General features: G+C 37.0%; 1 long non-coding RNA gene across 1 annotated transcript in view; it reads left to right on the forward strand.

Annotated features, from left to right (window-relative positions):
* The first annotated feature begins 5,151 nt into the window (after nt 1-5,151).
* LOC143662630 (uncharacterized) overlaps nt 5,152-21,494 on the forward strand; it is a 57,355-nt gene continuing 41,012 nt past the window's right edge. Inside the window, exon 1 of the long non-coding RNA XR_013165494.1 lies at nt 5,152-5,200. This is a non-coding gene — a long non-coding RNA (uncharacterized LOC143662630). The remainder of the gene's footprint in view (nt 5,201-21,494) is intronic.

The raw sequence follows: 21,494 nt of genomic DNA on the forward strand, positions 1-21,494 counted from the left end.
TGATAAAAATTAAATAAAGGGGGATAAAGGGTTAAAAAATGGGTAGATTGAAACATTAGGGTCAATAAGAGGGAGAGGAAAGAAATATGGGATGTATGAGTTTTTTTTTTTTTTTTTTCTTTTTTCATTCTATTTCTTTTTCTGGAGTGAGGCAAATGTTCTAAAAATGATCATGGCGATGAATATACAACTATATAATGATATTGTGAGCCACTGATTGTCTACCATATATGGGTTGACAGGTGTGAAGATTTCTCAATTAAAAATATTTAAAAAACAGCAACAGCAACAACAAAAAACATGCCGACATGGCTGGTTATTATGCTTTATAAAATCATATGATCCGTGACAATTTGTTTTGTTTTTCAAGTGTCTAACAAGTATTTAAGAAGCTCTTCCATAGTAAATTTTTGTTGTTGTTGGGTGCTGCTAGGTCCCGAAATGTGTGACCACTATTGTGGTTATGTTTTTGCATCATTTGTTAATGCTACTTGGGCTAACCTTATTCAGGATGCTTAATTCTACAAACTTTTTTGCTCAAAATACGTATATACTACTTAAAATAACAAAACAAGAAAACCAATGGGCCATACATATCTACTATTAAAAAAAAACAAAAAAAAAAACAAGAAAACCAATGGGCCATAGCTGTAAGAGTTTATTTCTGAACTCTCTATTTGATTCCAATATTGTATATATCTGAACTTGTGCCAGTACAATGTTGTTTTAATTACTGTAGCTTTGAAATAGTTTCAAAATTGGAAAGTATGAGCCCTCCAAATTTGTTCAATCTTTTCAAGAAGGTTTTGGCTATTCAAAACCCCTTACTTTTTGATACAAATTTTATGATTAGCTTCTCCATTGCTGTAAAGAAGGCTACTAGATTCTAGACTGAGATTTTGTTGAATCTGCAACTTGCTTTGGATAGATATTTAGTTTTCCAATCCACGATGATGGAATATCTACCCATTTATATAGGTCTTCTTTGATGTCTTTTAGCAATGTTTTGTAGTTTTCCTGTGTAAGACACTTAAATCCTGTTACGTTTGTTCTTAGATATTTGATTCTTTCAGTTGTTATTGTAAATTGAATTTTTTCTTAATTTCCGTATTACTCATTACTAATGTATAGAAACACTATTTTTGCATGCTGATCTTGTTCCCTACCACTTTGCTGAATTAGTTTATTTGCACTAGTAGGATCATTTCATCTGCAAGTTGGGAATTTTTATTTTTTCCTTTTTAAATTAGATGCCTTGAATTTCTTTTTCTTGCATAATTTTTCTGGCTAGAATTTCCAGGACAATATCAAATTACAGTTATGTCAGTGGGCATCCTTGTCTTTTCTTTGATCTTAGAGGGAAAGCTTTCAGTCTTTCACCATTGAGTACGCTGTTAGCTGTCAGTTTTTTTTTTTTTTTCCTGTGGATGGTGTTTTTGTTTTGTTTTGTCTTTTTGCACGGGCAGGCTCTGGGAATCAAACCCAGGTGTCCAACATGGCAGGCGAGAATTCTGCCACTGAACTACCATTGCCCGCTGTGTAGATGGTGTTTTATCATTTTATTATGTTGAGGAAGTTTCCTTCTGTTCCTAGATTTCTAAGGTTTTCTTGTTTGTTTGTTTGTTTTATTCAGAAGGGGCACTGGATTTTTGTAAATGCCTTTTCTGTTTTAAGATGTCATGTGGAGTTTTTCCATCATTTTATTAATATGGTGTATAACAGTAATTGATTTTCTTATGCTTGACTACCCTTTTAATGTGCTTTTGGATTCAATTAGTTGGTATTTTGTTGAGAATTTTTCCTCTACAATCATAGGATATATTTATAATTTTCTTTTCTTTTGCTATCTTTTCCTGGCATGTGTGTTACAGTCATGCTGGCCTCATAGAATTAGTGCTTCTTCTCCTCTAATATTTTGGAAGAGTTTAAGCAGAATTGGCATTAATTCTTCTTGCAATGTTTGTAATATTCAACAATGAAGCCATTTGGTCTTGGACTGTTCTTTGTTTGGAGATATTTGGTCACTGATTTGTTATTGGTCATGTTACTTGTTATTGACCAGTTGAGATTTTCTATTTCTTCTTGAGTTATACAGGCAGATTATGTGGGTTTTAGAACTGTGTCTATTTCATCTAGGTTATCTAATTTGTTGACATATAGTTGTCCATAGTGTCCTCTTGTCATTCCTTTTATTTCTTTAGGGTCGATAGTAATTTCCTCCTTTCATATCTGATTTAATTATTAGTATCCATCCTCTTTTTTTCCTGTGTCAGTCTTGCTTAAGGCTTGTGGGTTATATTGTTTTTTTCAGATAATCAACTCTTGGTTTTATTGTTTGATATTTTCTTTTTAATTCTCTATCTCATTTGTCTCTACTCTAGTCTTTATTATTTTCTTCCTTCTGCTCATGTTAAGTTTACATGAAGCTTCTTTTTATAGCTCCTCCATTGAGAGGTTAGGTCTCTGATTTGAGATTTTTCTTCTTTTTTCACTTAAGCACTAAAAGGTGAACATATCCCTCTCATCACTGCCTTTGTTTCATCCTATAAGTTTTTTTTTTAATTTTTATTAATAAAACCAATCAACGTACAATATGAACATTATTTTTTATTACATAGTTGTATATTCATCATGATCTTTTCTTAGAACATTTGCATCAATTCATAAAAAGAAATAAAAATACAACAGAAAAAAAATTCATACATACTGTGCTGTTTGAAAAGATGTATGTCTCCTAAAAAAGCCATGTTTTAATCAAAATCCCATTTCGTAAAGGCAGAATAATCTCTATTCAATACTCTACGTTTGAGACTGTAATCAGAACATCCCTCTGGAGATATGATTTAATCAAGAGTGGTTGTTAAACTGGGATTAGGTGACGACGTGTCTCTCCTTATTTGGGTGGGTCTTGATAAGTTTCTGGAGTCCTATAAAAGAGGAGACATTTTGAAGAATGAAGGAGATTCGGAGAGAGCAGAGAATGCTGCAGCACCATGAAGCAGAGAGTCCACAAGCCAGTGCTTTGGAGATGAAAAAGGAAAATGCTTCCCAGGGAGTTTCATGAAACAGGAAGCCAGGAGAAGAAGCTAGCAGATGATGCCATTTTCACCATGTGCCCTTCCAGATGAGAGAGGAACCCTGACCGTGTTCATTATCTGCCTTTCCAGATGAGAGAGAAACTCTGACTGTGTTCACCATGTGTCCTTCCACTTGAGAGAGAAACCCTGAACTTCATCAGCCTTCTTGAACCAAGGTATCTTTCCCTGCATGCCTTAGATTGGACATTTCTATAGACTTGTTTATTTGGGACATTTTCTCTGCCTTAGAACTGTAAACTAGCAACTTATTAAATTCCTCCTTTAAAAGCCATTCTGTTTCTGGTGTATTGCATTCCAGCAACTAGCAAACTAGAACACATACCACACCTCTTACCCCTCCCTTTCATTGATTACTAGCATTTCAATCTACTAAATTTATTTTAACATTTGTTCCCCGTTATTTTTAATTCATATGTTTTACTCATCTGTCCATCAGGTAGATAAAAGAAGCGTCAAACACAAGGTTTTCACAATCACACAGTCACATTGTGAAAGCTATATCATTTTACAGTCTTCAAGAAACATAGCTACTGGAACACAGCTCTACATTTTCAGGCAGTTCCCCCCAACCTCTCTGTTATGCTTTAACTAAAAAAGGTGATATCTATTTAAAACGTAAGAATAACCTCCAGGATAACCTCTCAACTCTGCTTGGAATCTCTCAGCCATTGACACTTTATTTTGTCTCATTTCTCTCTTCCCCCTTGTGGTTGAGAAGGTTTTCTCAATCCCATGGTGCTGAGTCCCAGCTCATTCTAAGATTTCTGTCCCATGTTGTCAGGAAGGTCCACACCCCTGGAGGTCATGTCCCAAGCAGAGAGGGGGAGGGCAGTGAGTTTGCTTGTTGTGTTGGCTGAGAGAGAGAGGTCACATCTGAGCAACAAAAGAGGTTCTCTTGGGGGTGACTCTAAGTAGGCTTAGCCTATCCTTTGTGGGGTTAAGTTTCATATGAACAAACCCCAAGATTGGGGGCTCAGCCTATTGCTTTGGTTGTCCCCACTGCTTGTGAGAATATAAAAAAAATTCTTACTTGGGGAAGTTGAATTTTCCCCCTTTCTTACCATTCCCCCAAGGGGACTTTGCAAATACTTTTTATTCACTGTTCAAATCCTTCTGGGATTTACCAAGGCATTATTCCAGACAAACCTACAAAATTTCATGCCTTACTTAAGGTTCCATGTACTTATGGTGTTCAATTGACTATCCACGTAAGTTATATTAGGAAATGCACTAGTCAAAATATAAATTTTGTACCAATAAATATTTTTTGCTTTTGTATCAATAAATATTTTTGCTTTAGTCTCACACATAAGTTAAAGTTTTAAAATATTAACTACCATCTATTTCAACACCCTGAATTACTGACATTCCTTTGTTCTTCCTCATGCAAAACATTTTTAAATTTGTACATTAAATCACTATTATTTTGTACACTCTAGGCATTCCTAGATTATACCATCTCAGTCTTTATCATATATCTTTCCTTCTGATTTCATTTGCACCTCCAGGCCTCCTCCCTCTGTCATTCTCATATTCAGGTTCATTCAGTGTTCTTACGTTATTGCATTACAGTTAGATAGTACTGTGCTATTCATTTCTGATTTTTTTACAATCAGTCCCATTGCACAATCTGTATCCCTTCAGTTCCAATTACCCAATATCTATTGTATTTCTATCTCCTGATGACCTCTGTTCTTAGCTGAAATTAACCAAGTTCATTCATTAATGTTAATTCATATCAGTGAGACCATACAGTATTTATCCTTTTGTTTCTGGCTAATCTCACTCAGTATAATGTCCTTAAGGTCCATCCATGTTGTTACATACTTCATAGCTTTATTTTGTCTTACAGCTGCATAACATTCCATCACATGTATGTACCACAGCTTCTTTAGCCACTCATCTGCTGATGGACGTTTATGCTGTTTCCAGCTCTTGGCAATTGTAAATAATACTGCTATAAACACTGGTATACAAATGTCCATTTGTGTCTTTGCCCTCATGTCCTCTGAATAGAAACGTAACAATGGTATTGTTGGGTCATATGGTAATTCTATACTTAGCTTCCTGAGGAACCACCAAACTGCCTTCCACTGCATCTTGTAAGTTTTATGTTAGTTATATTTTGTTTTCATCTGCTTCAAGATATTTTCTAATTTCCCTTCTGGGTTCTTCTTTGACCCTTGGTTGTTTAAGAATATGTTGTTCATTAGGTACAGACGGTAAGGAGGTGCATTATATGTGGAGAAATTATTGAAAAGTAGTAACACTAACTAAAAGTCAGTCTTCTTTTTACTATCACCATCTACCAGTGATTCTAAATTATTCAGTGATAAAATACTCCCCCCAAATAAGTATTTTGTTAGTGCTCAAAGTTTTAAATAATCACTGTGATTATTGTTGTGTTTTAAAAATACATATGTAAATTTCAAGATAAGACATTTTTTATTATTTATTCTATATATAAATTTATAGAGAGAAAGAGTTTATTTCTTATTTAACTTTCAGGCATGGTTTGTGTCTCTAACTCCTGAGGTGCTACAAATTCCCACATTTAGCTAGCAGATTTTAAGTAAATGGTGATGATGCACTAAAGAAAGAGAACTTCACTTAACTTGATTCTTTTATGCTATGTGACTGCTTAGAGGTTTTATGTGTGTTTAAATGTGAAACAAACCTGAATGCAAACTGGTGAGAAGCATTGTTTCCATTTGGTGACAGCCAATTTTAATTCATACATGAAATATTTTGCTTAATTTTATTATTATTTGGATAATAATTTTTAATAAAAATGTTTTCTTCTTTTTAAATTGTTAATTGTTTTACATTAAAGAACAAATTCAAAAAAATAAAATATGACATCAGGGATCAATTTAGTAGTTGCATAATTTGGTTTTTGTTTTTGTTTTGCAGATATGTTAGTTTTATTGAAAGTCCTTTTTCTGTTCCTATAATGTTATTATACATATAATCACAGCCCAATAATTTTTCCTTTTATCTCAAAAAAGTATTAATGAGGTTTAAAAGTATTAATAGTATTAATCCATTGTTTTTTTTTTCTGCAATAACATTTATTTTAAAACTGGTATGACTATATATACAAAGTTAATAAAAGAAAATATTCTCTGTGGAAAAAAAGGAATGTGCAGTTTAATTATTTGTGAATTTTCTTGTTCCTTCTGTTATTGATTTCTAGTTTCAGTCCATACAGAAGATACATTGTATGGTTTCCAGTATTTTTTAATATGTTGAAACATGTTTTGTGACCTAACATATTCTCTATCTTGGATAATGACTGATGTACACCAGAAATAATGACCGATGTACACCAGAAGTGTGTGTGTATTTGGCTGCTGTTGGGTGAAGTGCTCTATATATGTCTGTGGTTCTAGTTGGTTTATAGTATCATTAAAGTCTTCTCTTTCCTTATTGATCTTCTGTCTACATGTTCTATCCATTATTGAAAGTGGTGTATTAAAGTCTCCTATTATTGATATAGAATCATCTGTTTCTCCCTTCAGATCTGTCAATATTTGCTTCATATAGTTGGAGACTTTGCCATTTGGTGCATATACAGGCTTGCGTCAGAAATATCAACGGGTCAGTTCCACACCACTGAAATAAAGTGAATATTGCAGTAAACTGAGTCATATGAATTTTTTGGTTTCCTAGTACATATGAAAGTTATTTTATGCTATTCTATTGTCAATTGCATGCATATTAGAATTATGCCTAAATGCTAAATACCTAAATCAAAACGTGGCACAAGACCATGAAAAAACACATGCTGTTAGAAAACGGGCGCGGATAGATTTGCTCAAAGCAGGTTGCTACAAACTTTCAATTTGTAAAAAAAAAAATGCAATATCTGGAAAGCAAAATAAAGTGAAGTACAATAAAATGAAGTATGTCTGAATATTTATAAATATGTTCTCTTCTTGAATTGACCTCTTTATCAGTATATAGTGAACTTCTTTGTCCTTCATAACAGTGTTTTACTTTCTGTATGTATTTTTCATATATTTTGTTTGTGATTTCCATGGGGCTTAAATTTAACATCATAAATCTATAGTGACCATATTTGATTTGAAACAAGCTTAACTTCAATATCTTGCCCATGTGCTTGTTTCTATATCTCTCTGTTCCGCCACCATTTTGTTGTATTTCAGAGTTTATCTTTATATATTGTATGTCCAAAACCATGGACTTATCATTGCATTTTATGAATTTTCATTTTCAAACATGTAAAAAGTAAAAAGTGGAGTTCCATACTAAACTACAATATAATATTACTGACGTTTATAATTATCCATATGGTTACCTTTATTAGTGGTCTTTATTTCTTTATGCCACTTAAATCTACTGTCTAGTGTACACTTTCAGTTTGAAGAACTCCCTTTGGCATTGCTTGTAAGGCACATCTAGTGATTACAAATTCTCTCAGCTTTTGTTCATTTGTGAAGGTCTTAATATTTCCCTCATTTTCAAAAGACAATTTCACCGATTTTTTTTTTTTTTTTTTTTTTTTAAAGACAGAGAGAAGGAAGGAAGGAAAGAAGAAAGGGAAACATCTTTAAACATTTTCTTGTTTTATTATATTTTGTTTGTTTGTTTGTTTTTTACATGGGCTGGGGCCGGGAATCGAACCGAGGTCCTCCGGCATGGCAGGCAAGCACTCTTGCCCGCTGAGCCACCGCGGCCCGCCCAATTTCACCGATTTTAAATACCTGTTTGGCAATTGTCTTCTTTCAGTACTTTAAATATTTCCTCCACTGACTTTTTACCTCCATGGTTCCTGATGAGAAATACACACTTAACCGTGGTGTGATACCCTTGAACATTCTTTGTTTCTGTTTTCTTCCAGCTGTCAGAACTCGCTTTTTGTCCTTGGTATTTGACACTTTGACTACTCTGTGCCCCTGCTTGCTTCTCTTCAAGTTTATCCTGTTTGGAGAGTTTGTTGGGCTTCTTGAAGTTGCGTGTTCATGTCTTTTGTGAAATTTGCGAAGTTTTCTGCCATTGTTTCTTTGATTATTCCTTATGCCCCATTCTGTCCTCCATCCCCTCTGGGACTGCCATAATGTATACATTAGTAAGTTTGATAGTATCCCATAGATCTCTTAAATTCTTTTAACTTTTGTACATTCTTTTTTTCTTTGTACTTCTCAGCCTGAGCCATTTCAATTTTCTTGTTTTATAATTTACTGATACTATCTTCTGCCAGCTCCAATCTGCTGCTGAAGTCCTCTAGGGAATATTTCATTTCAATTTTATCATCTCCAGTATTCTTTTTTGTTTCTTTTTAAAATTTCTATCCCTTTATTGATATTTTCATTTTTATTTGTTGTTTTCTGAAACCATTAGTTCCTTCTGTGTGCTTCTCTTTATCACCTTGAGTATATTAAATATCATTTAAGTCTTTGTTTGATGTGTCCAAAGTCCTGCCTTTTTTTGATGTTTTCTGGATTTTTATCTTGTTCCTTTGAATGGGTCATCATTTCCTGTTTCTTTGTCTTGTAATCTTCTGTTTCACCCTCTATATTTTAATATTTAAAAGTGTTAGCTCTGAGATTTAGTCCCTGAGCTGCCTGCTACTTAAGTTTGTATCCAGCTAGATAATTTCCTTGAGTGTGAGGAGCTAAAACAACAACAGCAACACACCATTCACAGTATTTGTAAATTGGCTTTATTGGCTGATGCTCTCCTTCAGAGTTCAGTCCTCCTGTGAAGAAGATCAGCTGAAGGTAAATGCAAAAAGCAGGATACCTTCCGACTTTTGTAAGTGTACTTCTGTCCCAGGTTTGTGTTTGTGCACAGCTGTAGAAATTTCCCCATTTATAGGATTTTGAATGTGACCTCTGCTTCCTATTAAATAAATTTTCTCTCCCTCTAGGACTCTATCATATAATTGGAGTGTGCAATCCTTTGCCTCAGACCATTTTGACTTAATTTTTCTTATGTTGATTTAGCTGTCTGCAAGCTGCTTCTTCCTGCAGGGCAAATTCTGGCAGGGTAAATCAGAGATGATTTTCCTGGTTCAATCTTTCATATTGCCACCCTAATACATTGGCACCCATATACAGGCACTGCAGGATGAGCCTAGGGGTTGCTCTGATCACTCTTGAAAAGAACCAGAAACACACTGTGGGAGCTCAAACTGGCTCTACTCTGTATTGGGGAAGGGTTTGGGGAGGGCTCAGTGAGGGTGACTTGAGCTTCTCTTACCATTTTTCTAGAGCTGAATTTTCTTGATTCATCACATGCTCAATTATTACAACCCTTTAACTATTTTCCAGATTTTGATGAAAATGTTTCTGCCAGTTTTTGCTGGTTTTTCAACAATTCTGTGGGGAAATGGCACTCTGGGGCATCTTATGTCACCATCTTGATTTATGGAAAGCTAGATCCATCTTTTCCTTTGATTTGGTTTGCATTTTTTTTTTTTTTTACCTTTTTTAAAATTTTATAGTGTAAGATATATACAAAGAAAAGAAATGAAAAAGCAATAATTTGCAGAGCTTTCTGCAACCAGTAGTTACAAGACAGAGCCCAGAGTTTGTCAATATGATCCTCTCATATTTTCCCTTCTAGTTGCCTCAAAATATAAAAGGCTAGAGGTTTTAAATATAGTTTTATAATCACAATTGATTTTTTCTTTTTTTGTGAAAAATAACATATATACAAAAAAACTATAAGTTTCAAAGTACAGCAACATAATTAGTTGTAGAACATAATTGAGAGTATAACATGGGTTACAATTCCACAATTTTAGGTTTTTACTTCTAGCTGCTCTAAGATACTGGAGATTAAAAGAGATGTCAATTTAATGATTCAGCATTCATATTCATTTGTTAAATTCTATCTTCATCTTATAGCTCCACCATCATCTTTGATCTTTCCATCCCTCTCTTTAGGGTTGTTTGGACTATGGCAATTCTTAATTTTTCATGCTGGAAGGGTCTGTGATTAAAATGGATTAAGGAGATGAAACTATCTGAGGTTCTGGAGAAGTTGGGCTAGGTTTCAGGACTTAGCTGGACCAGGGACCCATCTGGAGGTTGCAGTTTTCTGGAAAGTTACTCTAGTGCATGGAACATTTGTGGAATCTTACATATTGCATTAGGTGTTCTTTAGGATTGGCTAGTATTGTCCTGGTTGGGGGTTGGCAGGTTATAATAGGTAGCAAAGTCCAACTGAAGCTTGCATGAAAGCAACCTCCAGAGTAGCCTCTCAAGTTTATTTGAACTCCCTCTGCCACTGATGCTTTATTAATTATACTTCTTTCTCCCCTTTTGGTCAGGATGGAATTGTTGATTCTATGGTGCCAGGTGTGGATTCATCCCTGGGAGACATCTCCCACCTCACCAAGGAGGCTTTCACCCCTGGATGTCATGGCTCACATAGTCGGGGAGGACAATGATTTCACTTGCAGAATTGAGCTTAGAGAGATTCAGGCCACATCTGAACAACACAAGAAGTAACTCTTCTCCAGAAGTAACTCTTAGGCATGCCTGTACGTAGTCTAAGCTTCTCCGCTACCTACATAAACTTCACAAGAGTAAGCCTCATGATCAAGGGCATAGCCTATATATTTGGTTGTCCTTAAAGTTTGACACAGTCTCAGGGGATTCCCTGATGTTGAAATTTAATTGTTCCATATTCTTTCTCCCATCCCTCAGGTGACTTTGCCAATGCTTTTTGATTATCTGCTTAATATACTCTAGGATATATCCAGGACTTAAAATATTCTAGACAGGATTAAACATCCTCTTTTTTATTCTGGGCTCCCAGTGTTTGAATTGTTCAAATGAGCTGTGGTGATAGGTTGCGTTAGATTATGCATTACAGAAAATTTCAGTTCCAGACCAAATAAACCTTTCTTCCATTGGTCTTAAAGAGTATGTGTGGTTCTAAAATATAGACCTGTCTTCCTTATCCTTATGTTCTGAATTACTTTAAACCCAACACGTTCAGCTTCATTCTTATCTCTAAATATCAGGTTATTTATATAAAACAGCTGCTCAAAATCCAGAAATAATAATGACCACTCCAGATTTAATGTGTCTGCTCTAAAATCCTACAGTCTAGACCCCTGCTTTCTTATAAGCATTTTCTAAAGGTGACTATACCACTCTTGTTCTATTCTTTATGGTTTACTTTGTTTCACCAAATGTCCCACATGTTCATTCACATTGTTGCATGCCTCACGACTTTGTTCCTTTTTGTAGTAGCACAACCTTCATTCATAAATGTACACCATCATTTGCCAATCTGCTTCTCTGTCAGCCCATCCTTCAGCCACCTGCATTCATCGAGTATCATGTAGAGGGCCCGAAGTCCACAGTTCGTCAACATTCTCAATTTTAGATGTTCATTGTTCCCAAGAGAAAGAAAACCAGGAACACACCCTCACCAAATAGGAAATCTAAACCTTCTTGTCATGGTCAGGTTCATGTGTCAACTTGGCCAGGTGGTAGTACCTGTTTGCCTGGTTGGACAAGTGCTAGCCTGTCTGTTACTGTGTGGACATTTCATAGAATTAAATCATGATCATGTCAGCTACATCCACAGCTGACTACATTTGTAATCAGACAAAGGGAGTGTCTTCTTTAATGAGTGATGCTTAATCTAATCACTGGAAACCTTTTAAGGAGAATTCAGAAGAGACAGGCTCTCTTCCTGCTTTGGCCAGTGATTCTCTCATGTGGAGTTCATCCAGACCCTCCATCGGAATTGTCAGCTTCACAGCCTGCCCTACAGATTTTGGACTCTGCATCCCTATGGCTACATGAGACACTTTTATAAATTTTATATTTATGAGTATTTCCTGTTGATTGTTTCTCTAGAGAACCCTAGCTAATACAACTTGGAACCAGGAGTGGTTCTTAAGAAACAGAATCTTAAAAACGGGTTTTTATGAATTGCTTTCTGCTCTGACTGGAATCAAAGGCACTAAGGACTCTGGTTTCCATAATCGGAATGAAACTTCCAATCCATGAGTAAGTCAGCAAAAGAGATAGTCAAAATATCACCATTCGATTCTTCTAGTGTTTTGCTTGTATGAAGCCAGGCTCTGGGGGTTAATGTTTTTGACACCTTTACAGAGTTTTGTGGAAATAGAAGGTATATAGATGTTGGCTGGTTATTGTTAGATATACTACATACATTAATGACTGAAATGGATGGGCTTAAGTCTTCAAATAAGAAGCATATGCACCATCTGACAGATGTAGGCGTTTCTATGAGTATCCTGAAGGAAAATCTTATTTCCTGTAGCCATAGACTTGAGATCTCTGAAAATCAGACTCAGAATCTTGTTGTTAGAGTAGCAACTTTGCAACATAAATTTAAATCTCAATGTTGCATAGTGTCTGCTGTTAAAGAGAGGGCATTGATTGGAAAAGAGTGTGACCCTGAAAAATGGGAAGGTGACATATGGATTGATAATGATGTTGGTGGCAAAGCTGAAACCCTAGGTCATGCTGAATTTTCTCTAGGTAACCCTGTGATAGTCTGCCCTGAAGACATAGCCACCCCACCTCCAGCCTGCCTTGAGGAGTTAGCCACCCAACCTCCAACTGAAGGGATTAGCCCTAGCATGATTAATTTTGTTTAATCAGATGAAAGTGCAAATGAATGCCCTGAAACAAATGGCTTGGAAGATATTTCTAATTCCTTTCATGACCCACCCCTACATCCCTTCATTTCTTCCAGACTTATAATTAGACTAAAGTCCTAACAGGCCCCTAAAGGTGAGGTACAAAGTGTCATACATGAGGAGGTACATTTTACTCCAAAAGAACTGTGTGAGTTTTCCAATTTACATAGACAGAAATCAGGGGAATATGTGTGGCAATGGATTTTAAGAGTGCAGGATAGTAGTGGGAGGAATATAAGGCTGGATCAGGCTGAATTTATTGATATGGCCCACTAAGCAGTGATTCCGCATTCAACATTATAGCTTATGGGGTTAGAAAAGGCATTAACACTTTGTTTGGATGGTTGGTTGAAACATGGATCAAAAGGTAGCCAACATTACTTGAGGTTGAAATGACAGAACTTCCCTGGTATAATGCAGATGAGGGAATTCAGAAGCTTAGAGAGATTGGAATGTTAGAGTAGATTTATCATGCAAAGCCTGCTCTTACACCCCAGGAATGTCCAGAGGATGCACCTTTTACCAGAACAGTGAGTAATAAACTTGTGAGACTAGCACCATCATCCCTGAAGAACTCTGTAGTTGCACTTCTCTGTAGGTCAGATATGACTGTAGGAACTGCTGTCACTGAGCTGGAATCCTTAAACACAGTGAGGAGGACCAGATCCCAAGTTGGCAGAAGCCAGGTGGCAGCACTTAATCAACAAAGACAGAGTGGACGTGACTATTACAATAGACAGCAAACTCAAAGCAAGAGTCAAAATAATATGACTTGCAGAGATATGTGGCATTGGCTAGTAGATCATGGGGTACCTAGAAATACAATAGATGGGCACTCTACTAAATTCTTGTTTGAGCTGTATAAATAAACGAGTTCTAGGTCAAGTGAACAGAAGTCTAACCTGAATTACAAAAACCCAGAGTCATGGTCCCTTAATCAATTTCCAGACTTCAGGCAGTTTACAGACCCAGAGCACCTTGAATGAAAGGGAGGTCAAGTCCCTTTGGGGGAGAACCCTGTTACACTGTCACAAACTTATAAAGTTAATCTTCCTCCAAACCTTCCCCAAGGAGACTGATTGTCTTTTGCCAGGGTAACTGCACATTGGGGAAAAGGAAATAATCAGATATTTTGGGGATTATTAGACACTAAGAGACCCAAAATGACTCTGGTCCACCAGTCAGATTGGGGACTTATGGAGGTGAGTTCATCAATGGAGTTTTAGCTCAGGTCCATCTCACAGTGGTTCCAGTGTGCCCCCAGACCCATTCTGTAGTTTTTTTCCCAGTTCCATAATGTTTAATTGGAATGGACATACTGAGGAACTGTTAGAATCCCCAAATTGGCTCTCTAACTCATGCAGTGAGGGCTATTATGGTGGGAAAGGCTAAGTGGAAGTCACAGAACTGCCCCTACCTAGCAAAATAGTAAATCAGAAACAATACTGGATTCCCGGAGGGATTGCTAGAGATTACTGCCACTCTTAAGGACTTGAAGAATGCAGGGGTGGTGATTCCCAACACATCCCCATTTAACTCTTTTATTTGACCTGTGCAGAAAACATATGGGTTTTGGAGGATGACAGTGAATTATCATAAGCTCAACCAGGTGGTAACTCCAATTGCAACCTCTGTTTCAGATGTAGTATCATTGTTTGAGCAAATTGGTACATCCCCTGGTACCTGGTATGCAGCTATCAATCTGGCAAAGGAAACAGTTTGCTTTTAGCTGGCAAGGTCAGCAATATACTTTCACTGTCCTACCTCAAGGGTATATCAACTCTCCACCCCATGTCATAACCTTGTCTGCAGGGTACTTGATCATTTCTCCACAAGACACAACACTGGTCCATTATATTGATGATATCATGTTGTTTGGACCTAGTGAGCAAGAAGTAGCAACTACTTTAGACTTACTGGCAAGGCATTTGTGTGTCAGAGGATGTGAAATAAATCCAACAAAAATACAGGGGACCTCCACCTCAGTGAAATTTCTAGGTGTGCAGTGGTATGGGGCACGTCTACATAGCCCTTCTAAGGTGAAGGATAAGTTGCTGCTTCTGGCCCCTCTTACAACGAAAAAAGAGGCACAACGATTAGTTGGTCTCTTTGGATTTTAGTGACAATATATTCCTCATTATGGTGTGCTACTCTGGCCCATTTATCAAGTGACCAGAAAAGCTGCCAAATTTGAGTAAGGACCTGAACAAGAAGAGGCTCTGCAACAAGTCCAGGCTGCTGTACAAGCTTCTCTGCCATATGATCCAGCAAATCCAATGGTGTTGGAAGTGTCAGTGGCAAATAGAGATGCTGTTTGGAGCCTTTGGCAGGCCCCTATAGGATAATCACAACACAGACCCTTAAGGTTTTGGAGCAAAATCTTACTATCTGCTACAGATAACTACTCTCCTTTTGAGAAACAGGTTTTGGCCTGCTACTGGGCCTTAGTAGAGACTGAACGCTTAACCTTGGGGCACCAAGTTACCATGAGACCTGAGTTGTCTTTCATGATCTGAGTGTTGTCTCACCCACCAAGTCATAAAGTTGGGTGTGCACAGCAGCACTCCATCATAAAATGGAAATGGTATATGCAAGATAGGGCCAGAGCAGTTCTGAAGACAGAAGGTTATGCATGGGCTCAGCAACATGGACTTCCATTCACCAAGGCTGACCTGGCTACAGCCACTGCTGAGTGTCCAATCTGCCAGCAGCAGAGACCCACACTCAGTCCCTGATATGGCACCATTCCCCAAGGTGACCAGTTGGCTACATGGATGCAGGTTGATTACATTGGACCACTCCCTTCATGGAAGGGGCAGCAATTTGTTCTAACTGGAATAGACACATACTCTGGATATGGATTTGCTTTCCTTGCATGCAATGTCTCTGCCAAAACTACCATCCATAGGCTTACAGAATGCCTTATCCATCATCATGGTATTCCACACAAAATCGCTTCTGATCAAGGAACACATTTCACAGCAAATAAAGTGTGGGAATGGGCACATGCTTATGGAATTCTCTGGTCTTACTATGTCCCCCATCATCCAGAATCAGCTGGATTGATAAAATGGTGGAGTGGCCTTTTGAAAACTCAATTATGTTGCCAACTATGTGGCAATACCTTGAAGGGCTGAGATGATGTTCTCCAGGAAGTTTAGTATGCTCTGAATCAGCATCTGCTGTATGGTACTGTTTCTCCCATAGCTAGATCCATGGGTCCAGGAACCAAGAGGTGGAAATGGGAATGGCACCACTCACTATTATCCCTAGTGATCAACTAGGAACATTTTTGCTTCTTGTCCCTGTGACCCTGAGCTCTGCTGGTTTACAGGTTTTAGTTCCAAAAAGGGGAGTGCTTCCACCAAGAGAAACAACAATGATTCCATTGAACTGGAATCTAAGACTGCCACATGGTCACTTTGGGCTCCTCATGCCCCTGGATCCACAAGCCAAGAAGGGGATTACATTACTGGCTGTGGTGATTGACCCTGACTATCAACAGGAGATAGGACTGCAACTATACAATGGAGGTAGATGAGTTTTCCTGGAATATAAGAGATCCCCTAGGGTGTCTTTTAGTTCTACCATTCCCTGTAACTAAAATCAATGGGAAACTGCAACAATACAATCCAGGCAAGACTACCAATGACTCTGAAACTTCAGGAATGAAAGTTTGGGTCATCCCCACAGGCAAAGAACCACAGTCAGCTGAAGTGCTTGCTGAGGTTAAAGGGGACATGGAATGGGTAGTGGAAGAAGATAGTGACAAATATGAACTGCAACCACGTGATCAGTTACAGAAATGAGGGCTGTAATCTTATTTTGTTCATGTTATACTATTTAAGTTGTAAGATATCAAGTTTAAAAATGAATATTACCCAAGGACTTGCACACTGTTCTGGAGAGATTTGATGTGCTTCCAGTTATATTCAGGACAGTTGAGTTTTGTTAGGTGAGGGAAAAAAAATGTCTTTTATTGTTTTCTATTCAGAAATTAGGTGGTTTAAGGTGATGAGTATAGCTGCCAAGTTGACAAGGGGTGGATTGTCATGGTGAGGTTCATGTGTCAACTTGGCCAGGTGATGATACCTGTTTGTCTGGTTGGACAAGTTCTGGACTGTCTGTTGCTATGAAGATGTTTCATAAAATTGAATCATGAGCATGTCAGCTACATCCACAGCTGATTCCATTTGTAACCAGCCAAGGGAAGTGTCTTCTTTAATGAGTGATGTTTAATCTAATCACTGGAAGCCTTTTAAGGGGGGTCAGAAGAGACAGGGTCCCTTTCTGCTTTGGCCAGTGAGCCTTTCTTGTGGAGTTCATCCAGATCCTCCATCAGAATCATCAGCTTCACATCCTGCCGTATAGATTTTGGACTCTATGTTCCCATGGTTATGTGAGACACTTTTATAAATTTTATATTTATGAATATTACCTGTTGATTCTGTTTCTCTGGAGAACCCTAACTACACTCCTCTTAACTCTTGTCCCTCCCCCCCCCCCCCATTATTTACCTCTGCTGTTGCTGTGGTAGTGTTGATGGTTTCCTTTTGAACATAGCTCATAGCATGCAATGGCAGTTTTCCCCCTGTATCCTGGATGCAAACACTTTTTGTACAAGAATCCTATCTTTGAAGTAATTCTTGCAAGAACTAATTCATATTTCTAGTGTTAATCAGTGGGACATGTAGGTCTATACAACTACTTTCAATCTTGTTCACCTTCAGTATGGTAATATTACTTATAGGCCCAATAGAGAACCACCTTCACTCCTATCTATTCCTCTACATTGGAGTTCAGCCTCATTAGCAAATGGTTCACCCATCTCTAGCTTCTATGTATCTCTAAATCCCCTATATTCTGTATTATAAGCCTCTGATTATATCTTTATGCTGGCCATAAAAGTGGAATCATACAGTATCTATCCCTTTGTGCCTGGCTAATTTCACTCAGCATTGTGTCCTCAAGGCTCATCCATCTTGTTATATGCTTCAGGGTGTTATTTTGTCTTACAGCTGCATAATATTCCATTATATGTATATACCACATTTTGTTGATCCACTTGTCTGTTGATGAACATTTGGTTTGTTTCCATTTTTTGACAATTGTGGATAATGCTGTTCTGAACATTGGTGTGCAAATGTCTGTTCGTGTCATTGCTTTCAGCTCTTCTGGGTATATACCAAGTAGTGCTATTGCTGGGTCATAGGGCAACTCGATATTTAATGTCCTAAGGAACCACCAAACAGTCTTCCATAGTGGCTACACCATTATATATTCCCACCAGCAGTGCATAAGTGTCCCCATTTCTCCACAATCTCTCCAACATTTATGGTTTCTTGCTTGTTTAATCACAGCCTCACGCACTTATAGGTGTGAGGTGGAATCTCATTGTAGTCTCGATCTGCATTCCCTTACAGCTAATGAAAATGAGCATCTTTTCATGTGCTGTTGAGCCATCAGTATTTTCTCTTCAGAAAAATCCTATTCATATATTTAGCCCATTTTATAATTGGGTCATTTGTTCTTTTGTTGTTGAGTTTCATGATTTCTATGTATATACAGGAAATCAAATTTTCGTCCAATATGTGATGTTAAAATATTTTCTCCCATTGATTTGGTTGCCTCTTCACCTTTTTGACAAAGTCTTTTGAAGTGAAGAAGCATTTGATTTTGAGGAGTTCCCACTTATCTATTTTTTCTTTTGTTGATTGTGCTTTGGGTGTAAAGTTTAGGAAGCTACCTTCTATTACTAGTTCTTAAAGATCTTTCCCTATATTTTCTTCTAGAAACTTTATGTTGCTAGTTTTTATATTTAGGTGTTTGATCCACTTTGAGTTAATTTTTGTGTAGGGTATAAGATACAGGTCCTCTTTCATTCTCTTGACTATTGATAATCCAGTTCTTTCATGCGCAATTATTGAAAAGACTATTTTGTCCCAGTTCAGAGGATTTGGGGACCTCATCAAAAATCAGTAGGGTGGGTCACGGTGGCTCAGTAAGCAAGGATGCTTGCCTGCCATGCCAGAGGACCCAGGTTCGATTCCCGGTGCCTGCCCATGTAGAAAAAAACAGTTGACCATAGATTTAGTGGTCTATTTCTGCACTCTTGATTCAATTCCATTGGTCAATGCTTCTATCTATGCTGTTTTGACTGCTGAGGCTTTATAATAAGTTTTAAAGTCAGGGAGTGTTAATTCTCCCACTTTGCTCTTCATTTTTAGGATGCTTTTAGCTATTTGGGATCTCTTTCCCTCCCAGATGAATTTGGTAACTAGCTTTTCCAAATCTTCAAAGTAGGTTGTTGGAATTTTGATTGGTACTGTGTGGAATGTATAGACCAATTAAGGGAGAACTGACATCTTAACTGGATTTAGCCTTCCTATCCATGAGCAGGGAATGACTTTCCAGTTATTTAGATCTCCTTTGATTTCTTTTAGCAATGTTATACAGTTTTCTGTGCACAAGTCCTTTACATGCCTAGTTAAGTTCATTCTTAAGTACTTGATCCTTTTAGTTGCTATTTTAAGTGGAATTTTTTCCTTAACTGAATCCTCAGTAGACATTGCTTGTGTATAGAAATGTTACTGATTTTTGCACATTAATTTTATATCCTGCCACCTTGCTGAATTTGTTTATTAGCTCAAGTAACTTTGCTGTAAATTTCTCAGGATTTTCCAAGTATAGTGTCATATCATTTGCAAATAGTGAGAGTTGTACTTCTTCCTTTCCAGTTTGGATGCCTTTTATTTCTTTGTCCTGCCTAATTGCTCTAGGTAGAACTTCTAGCATAATGTTGAATGTGGTGACAGTGGGCATCCTTGTCTTGTACCTGATCCTAGAAGAAAAGATTTCAGTTTCTCTCCATTGAGTATGATGCTAGCTATCAGTTTTTCATATATTTCCTTTATCATATTGAGGTAGTTACCTTTGATTCCTATCTTTTGGAGTGTTTTTATCAGAAAAGGATGTTGAATTTTTTCAAATGTTTTTTCTGCATCAATTGAGATGATCATGTGATTTTTCTGTTTCAATTTGTTAAGTGCTGCATTACATTAGCTGATTTTCTTGTGTTGAACCATCCTTGCATTCCTGGCATAAAGCCCACATGGTCATGGTGTATAAACATTTTAATATGTGGCTGGATTGGATTTACTAATATTTTATTGAGGATTTTTGTATCTATGTTCATTAGGGAGATTGGCCTGTAGCTTTCCTTTCTTACTGCATCTTTACCCGATTTTGATATTAAAATATTAGCTTCATAAAATGAGCTAGGTAGAGTTCCTTTTTCCTCATTTTTTTTGAAAACTTTGAGCAGGTTGGTATTAATTTTTTTGGGAATGTTTGATTAAATTCCCCTGTGAAGCCATCTAGCCTTGGGCTTTCCTTTGTAGGCAGATTTTTTATGATTTATTGTATCTATTTACTTGTGATTGGTTTGTTGAGATCTTCTATTTCTTCCTGAGTCAATGTAGCTTATTTGTGTCTCTCCAGGGATTTGTCTATTTCATCTAAGTTGTCTAGTTTGTGGTGTATAGCTGTTCATAGTTTCCTCTTATAATTTCTTTTATTTCTTCAGGGCCTGTGGTAACATACCCTTGCTCATTTCTCATTTTGTATTTGCGTTCTCTCTCTCTTTTTTATTTGTCAGTATTACTAGTAGTCCATCAATTTTATTGATTTTCTCAAAGAACCACCTTTTAGTTTTATTGATTCTTTCTATTGTTCCTTTTTTCTCCCATTCATTTATCTATGCTTTATTCTATTTTATTTCTCTTCTTCTATTTGCTTTGGGTTAGTTTGCTGTTCTTTTTCAAGTTCCTCCAGGTATGTTGTTAAGTCTTCAATTTTTGTCTTTCTTGTTTTTTAAAATAAGCATTTAGGGCAATAAAGTTCCCTCTCAGTACAGGCTTTGCCACGTCCTATAAGTTCTGATAAGTTGTGTTCTCATTTTCAATCATCTCTAGATAGCTACTGATTTCTCCAGCAATTTCTTCTTTGACCACTGGTTGTTTAATAGTGTGTTATTTAATCTACATATATTTGTGAATGTTCTCCTTCTTTATTGGTTATTGAGATCCAGTTTCATCCCATTGTGATCAGAGAAAGTGCTTGGATTATTTCAATGTTTTTAAATTTATAAAGATATGTTTTGGGCCCCAGGAAAAGATCTATCCTGGAGAATGTTCCATGAGCACTAGAGAAGAATGCATATCCTTATGCTTTGGGGTGCAATGACTTATGTATTTTAAGTCATTAGGCCTAATTCATTTATCAAATTATTTAACTTCTTTATTTTCTTATTGATCTTCTGTCTGGTTGTTCTATCACTAGAGGAGAGTGGTGTATCAAAGTCTCCTACTGTTATTGTTGAAACATCTATCATTCCCTTCAGTTTTTGCTGGTCTGTCTCATATATTTTGGAGCTCCTTGATTGGGAACATAAACATTTATGATTGCTATATCTTCTTGGTGAATTGACCGTTTAATTAGTGTATAGTGTCTTTCCTTCTCTCTTATGATGTCTTTACATTTAAAGTCTTTTTTTTTTTTACATGGGCAGGCACCGGGAATCAAACCCGGGTCCTCTGGCATGGCAAGCAAGCATTCTTGCCTGCTGAGCCACCATGGCCCGCCCTTAAAGTCTATTTTGTCTGATATTAGTATAGCTACTCCTGCTTTCTTTTGGTTACAACTTGCATGGAAAATCTTTTTTCCATTTTTTCACTTTC

This window comes from Tamandua tetradactyla, chromosome 18 (genome assembly GCF_023851605.1).
Source record: "Tamandua tetradactyla isolate mTamTet1 chromosome 18, mTamTet1.pri, whole genome shotgun sequence".
In the NCBI taxonomy this organism is placed as follows: Eukaryota; Metazoa; Chordata; class Mammalia; order Pilosa; family Myrmecophagidae; genus Tamandua; species Tamandua tetradactyla.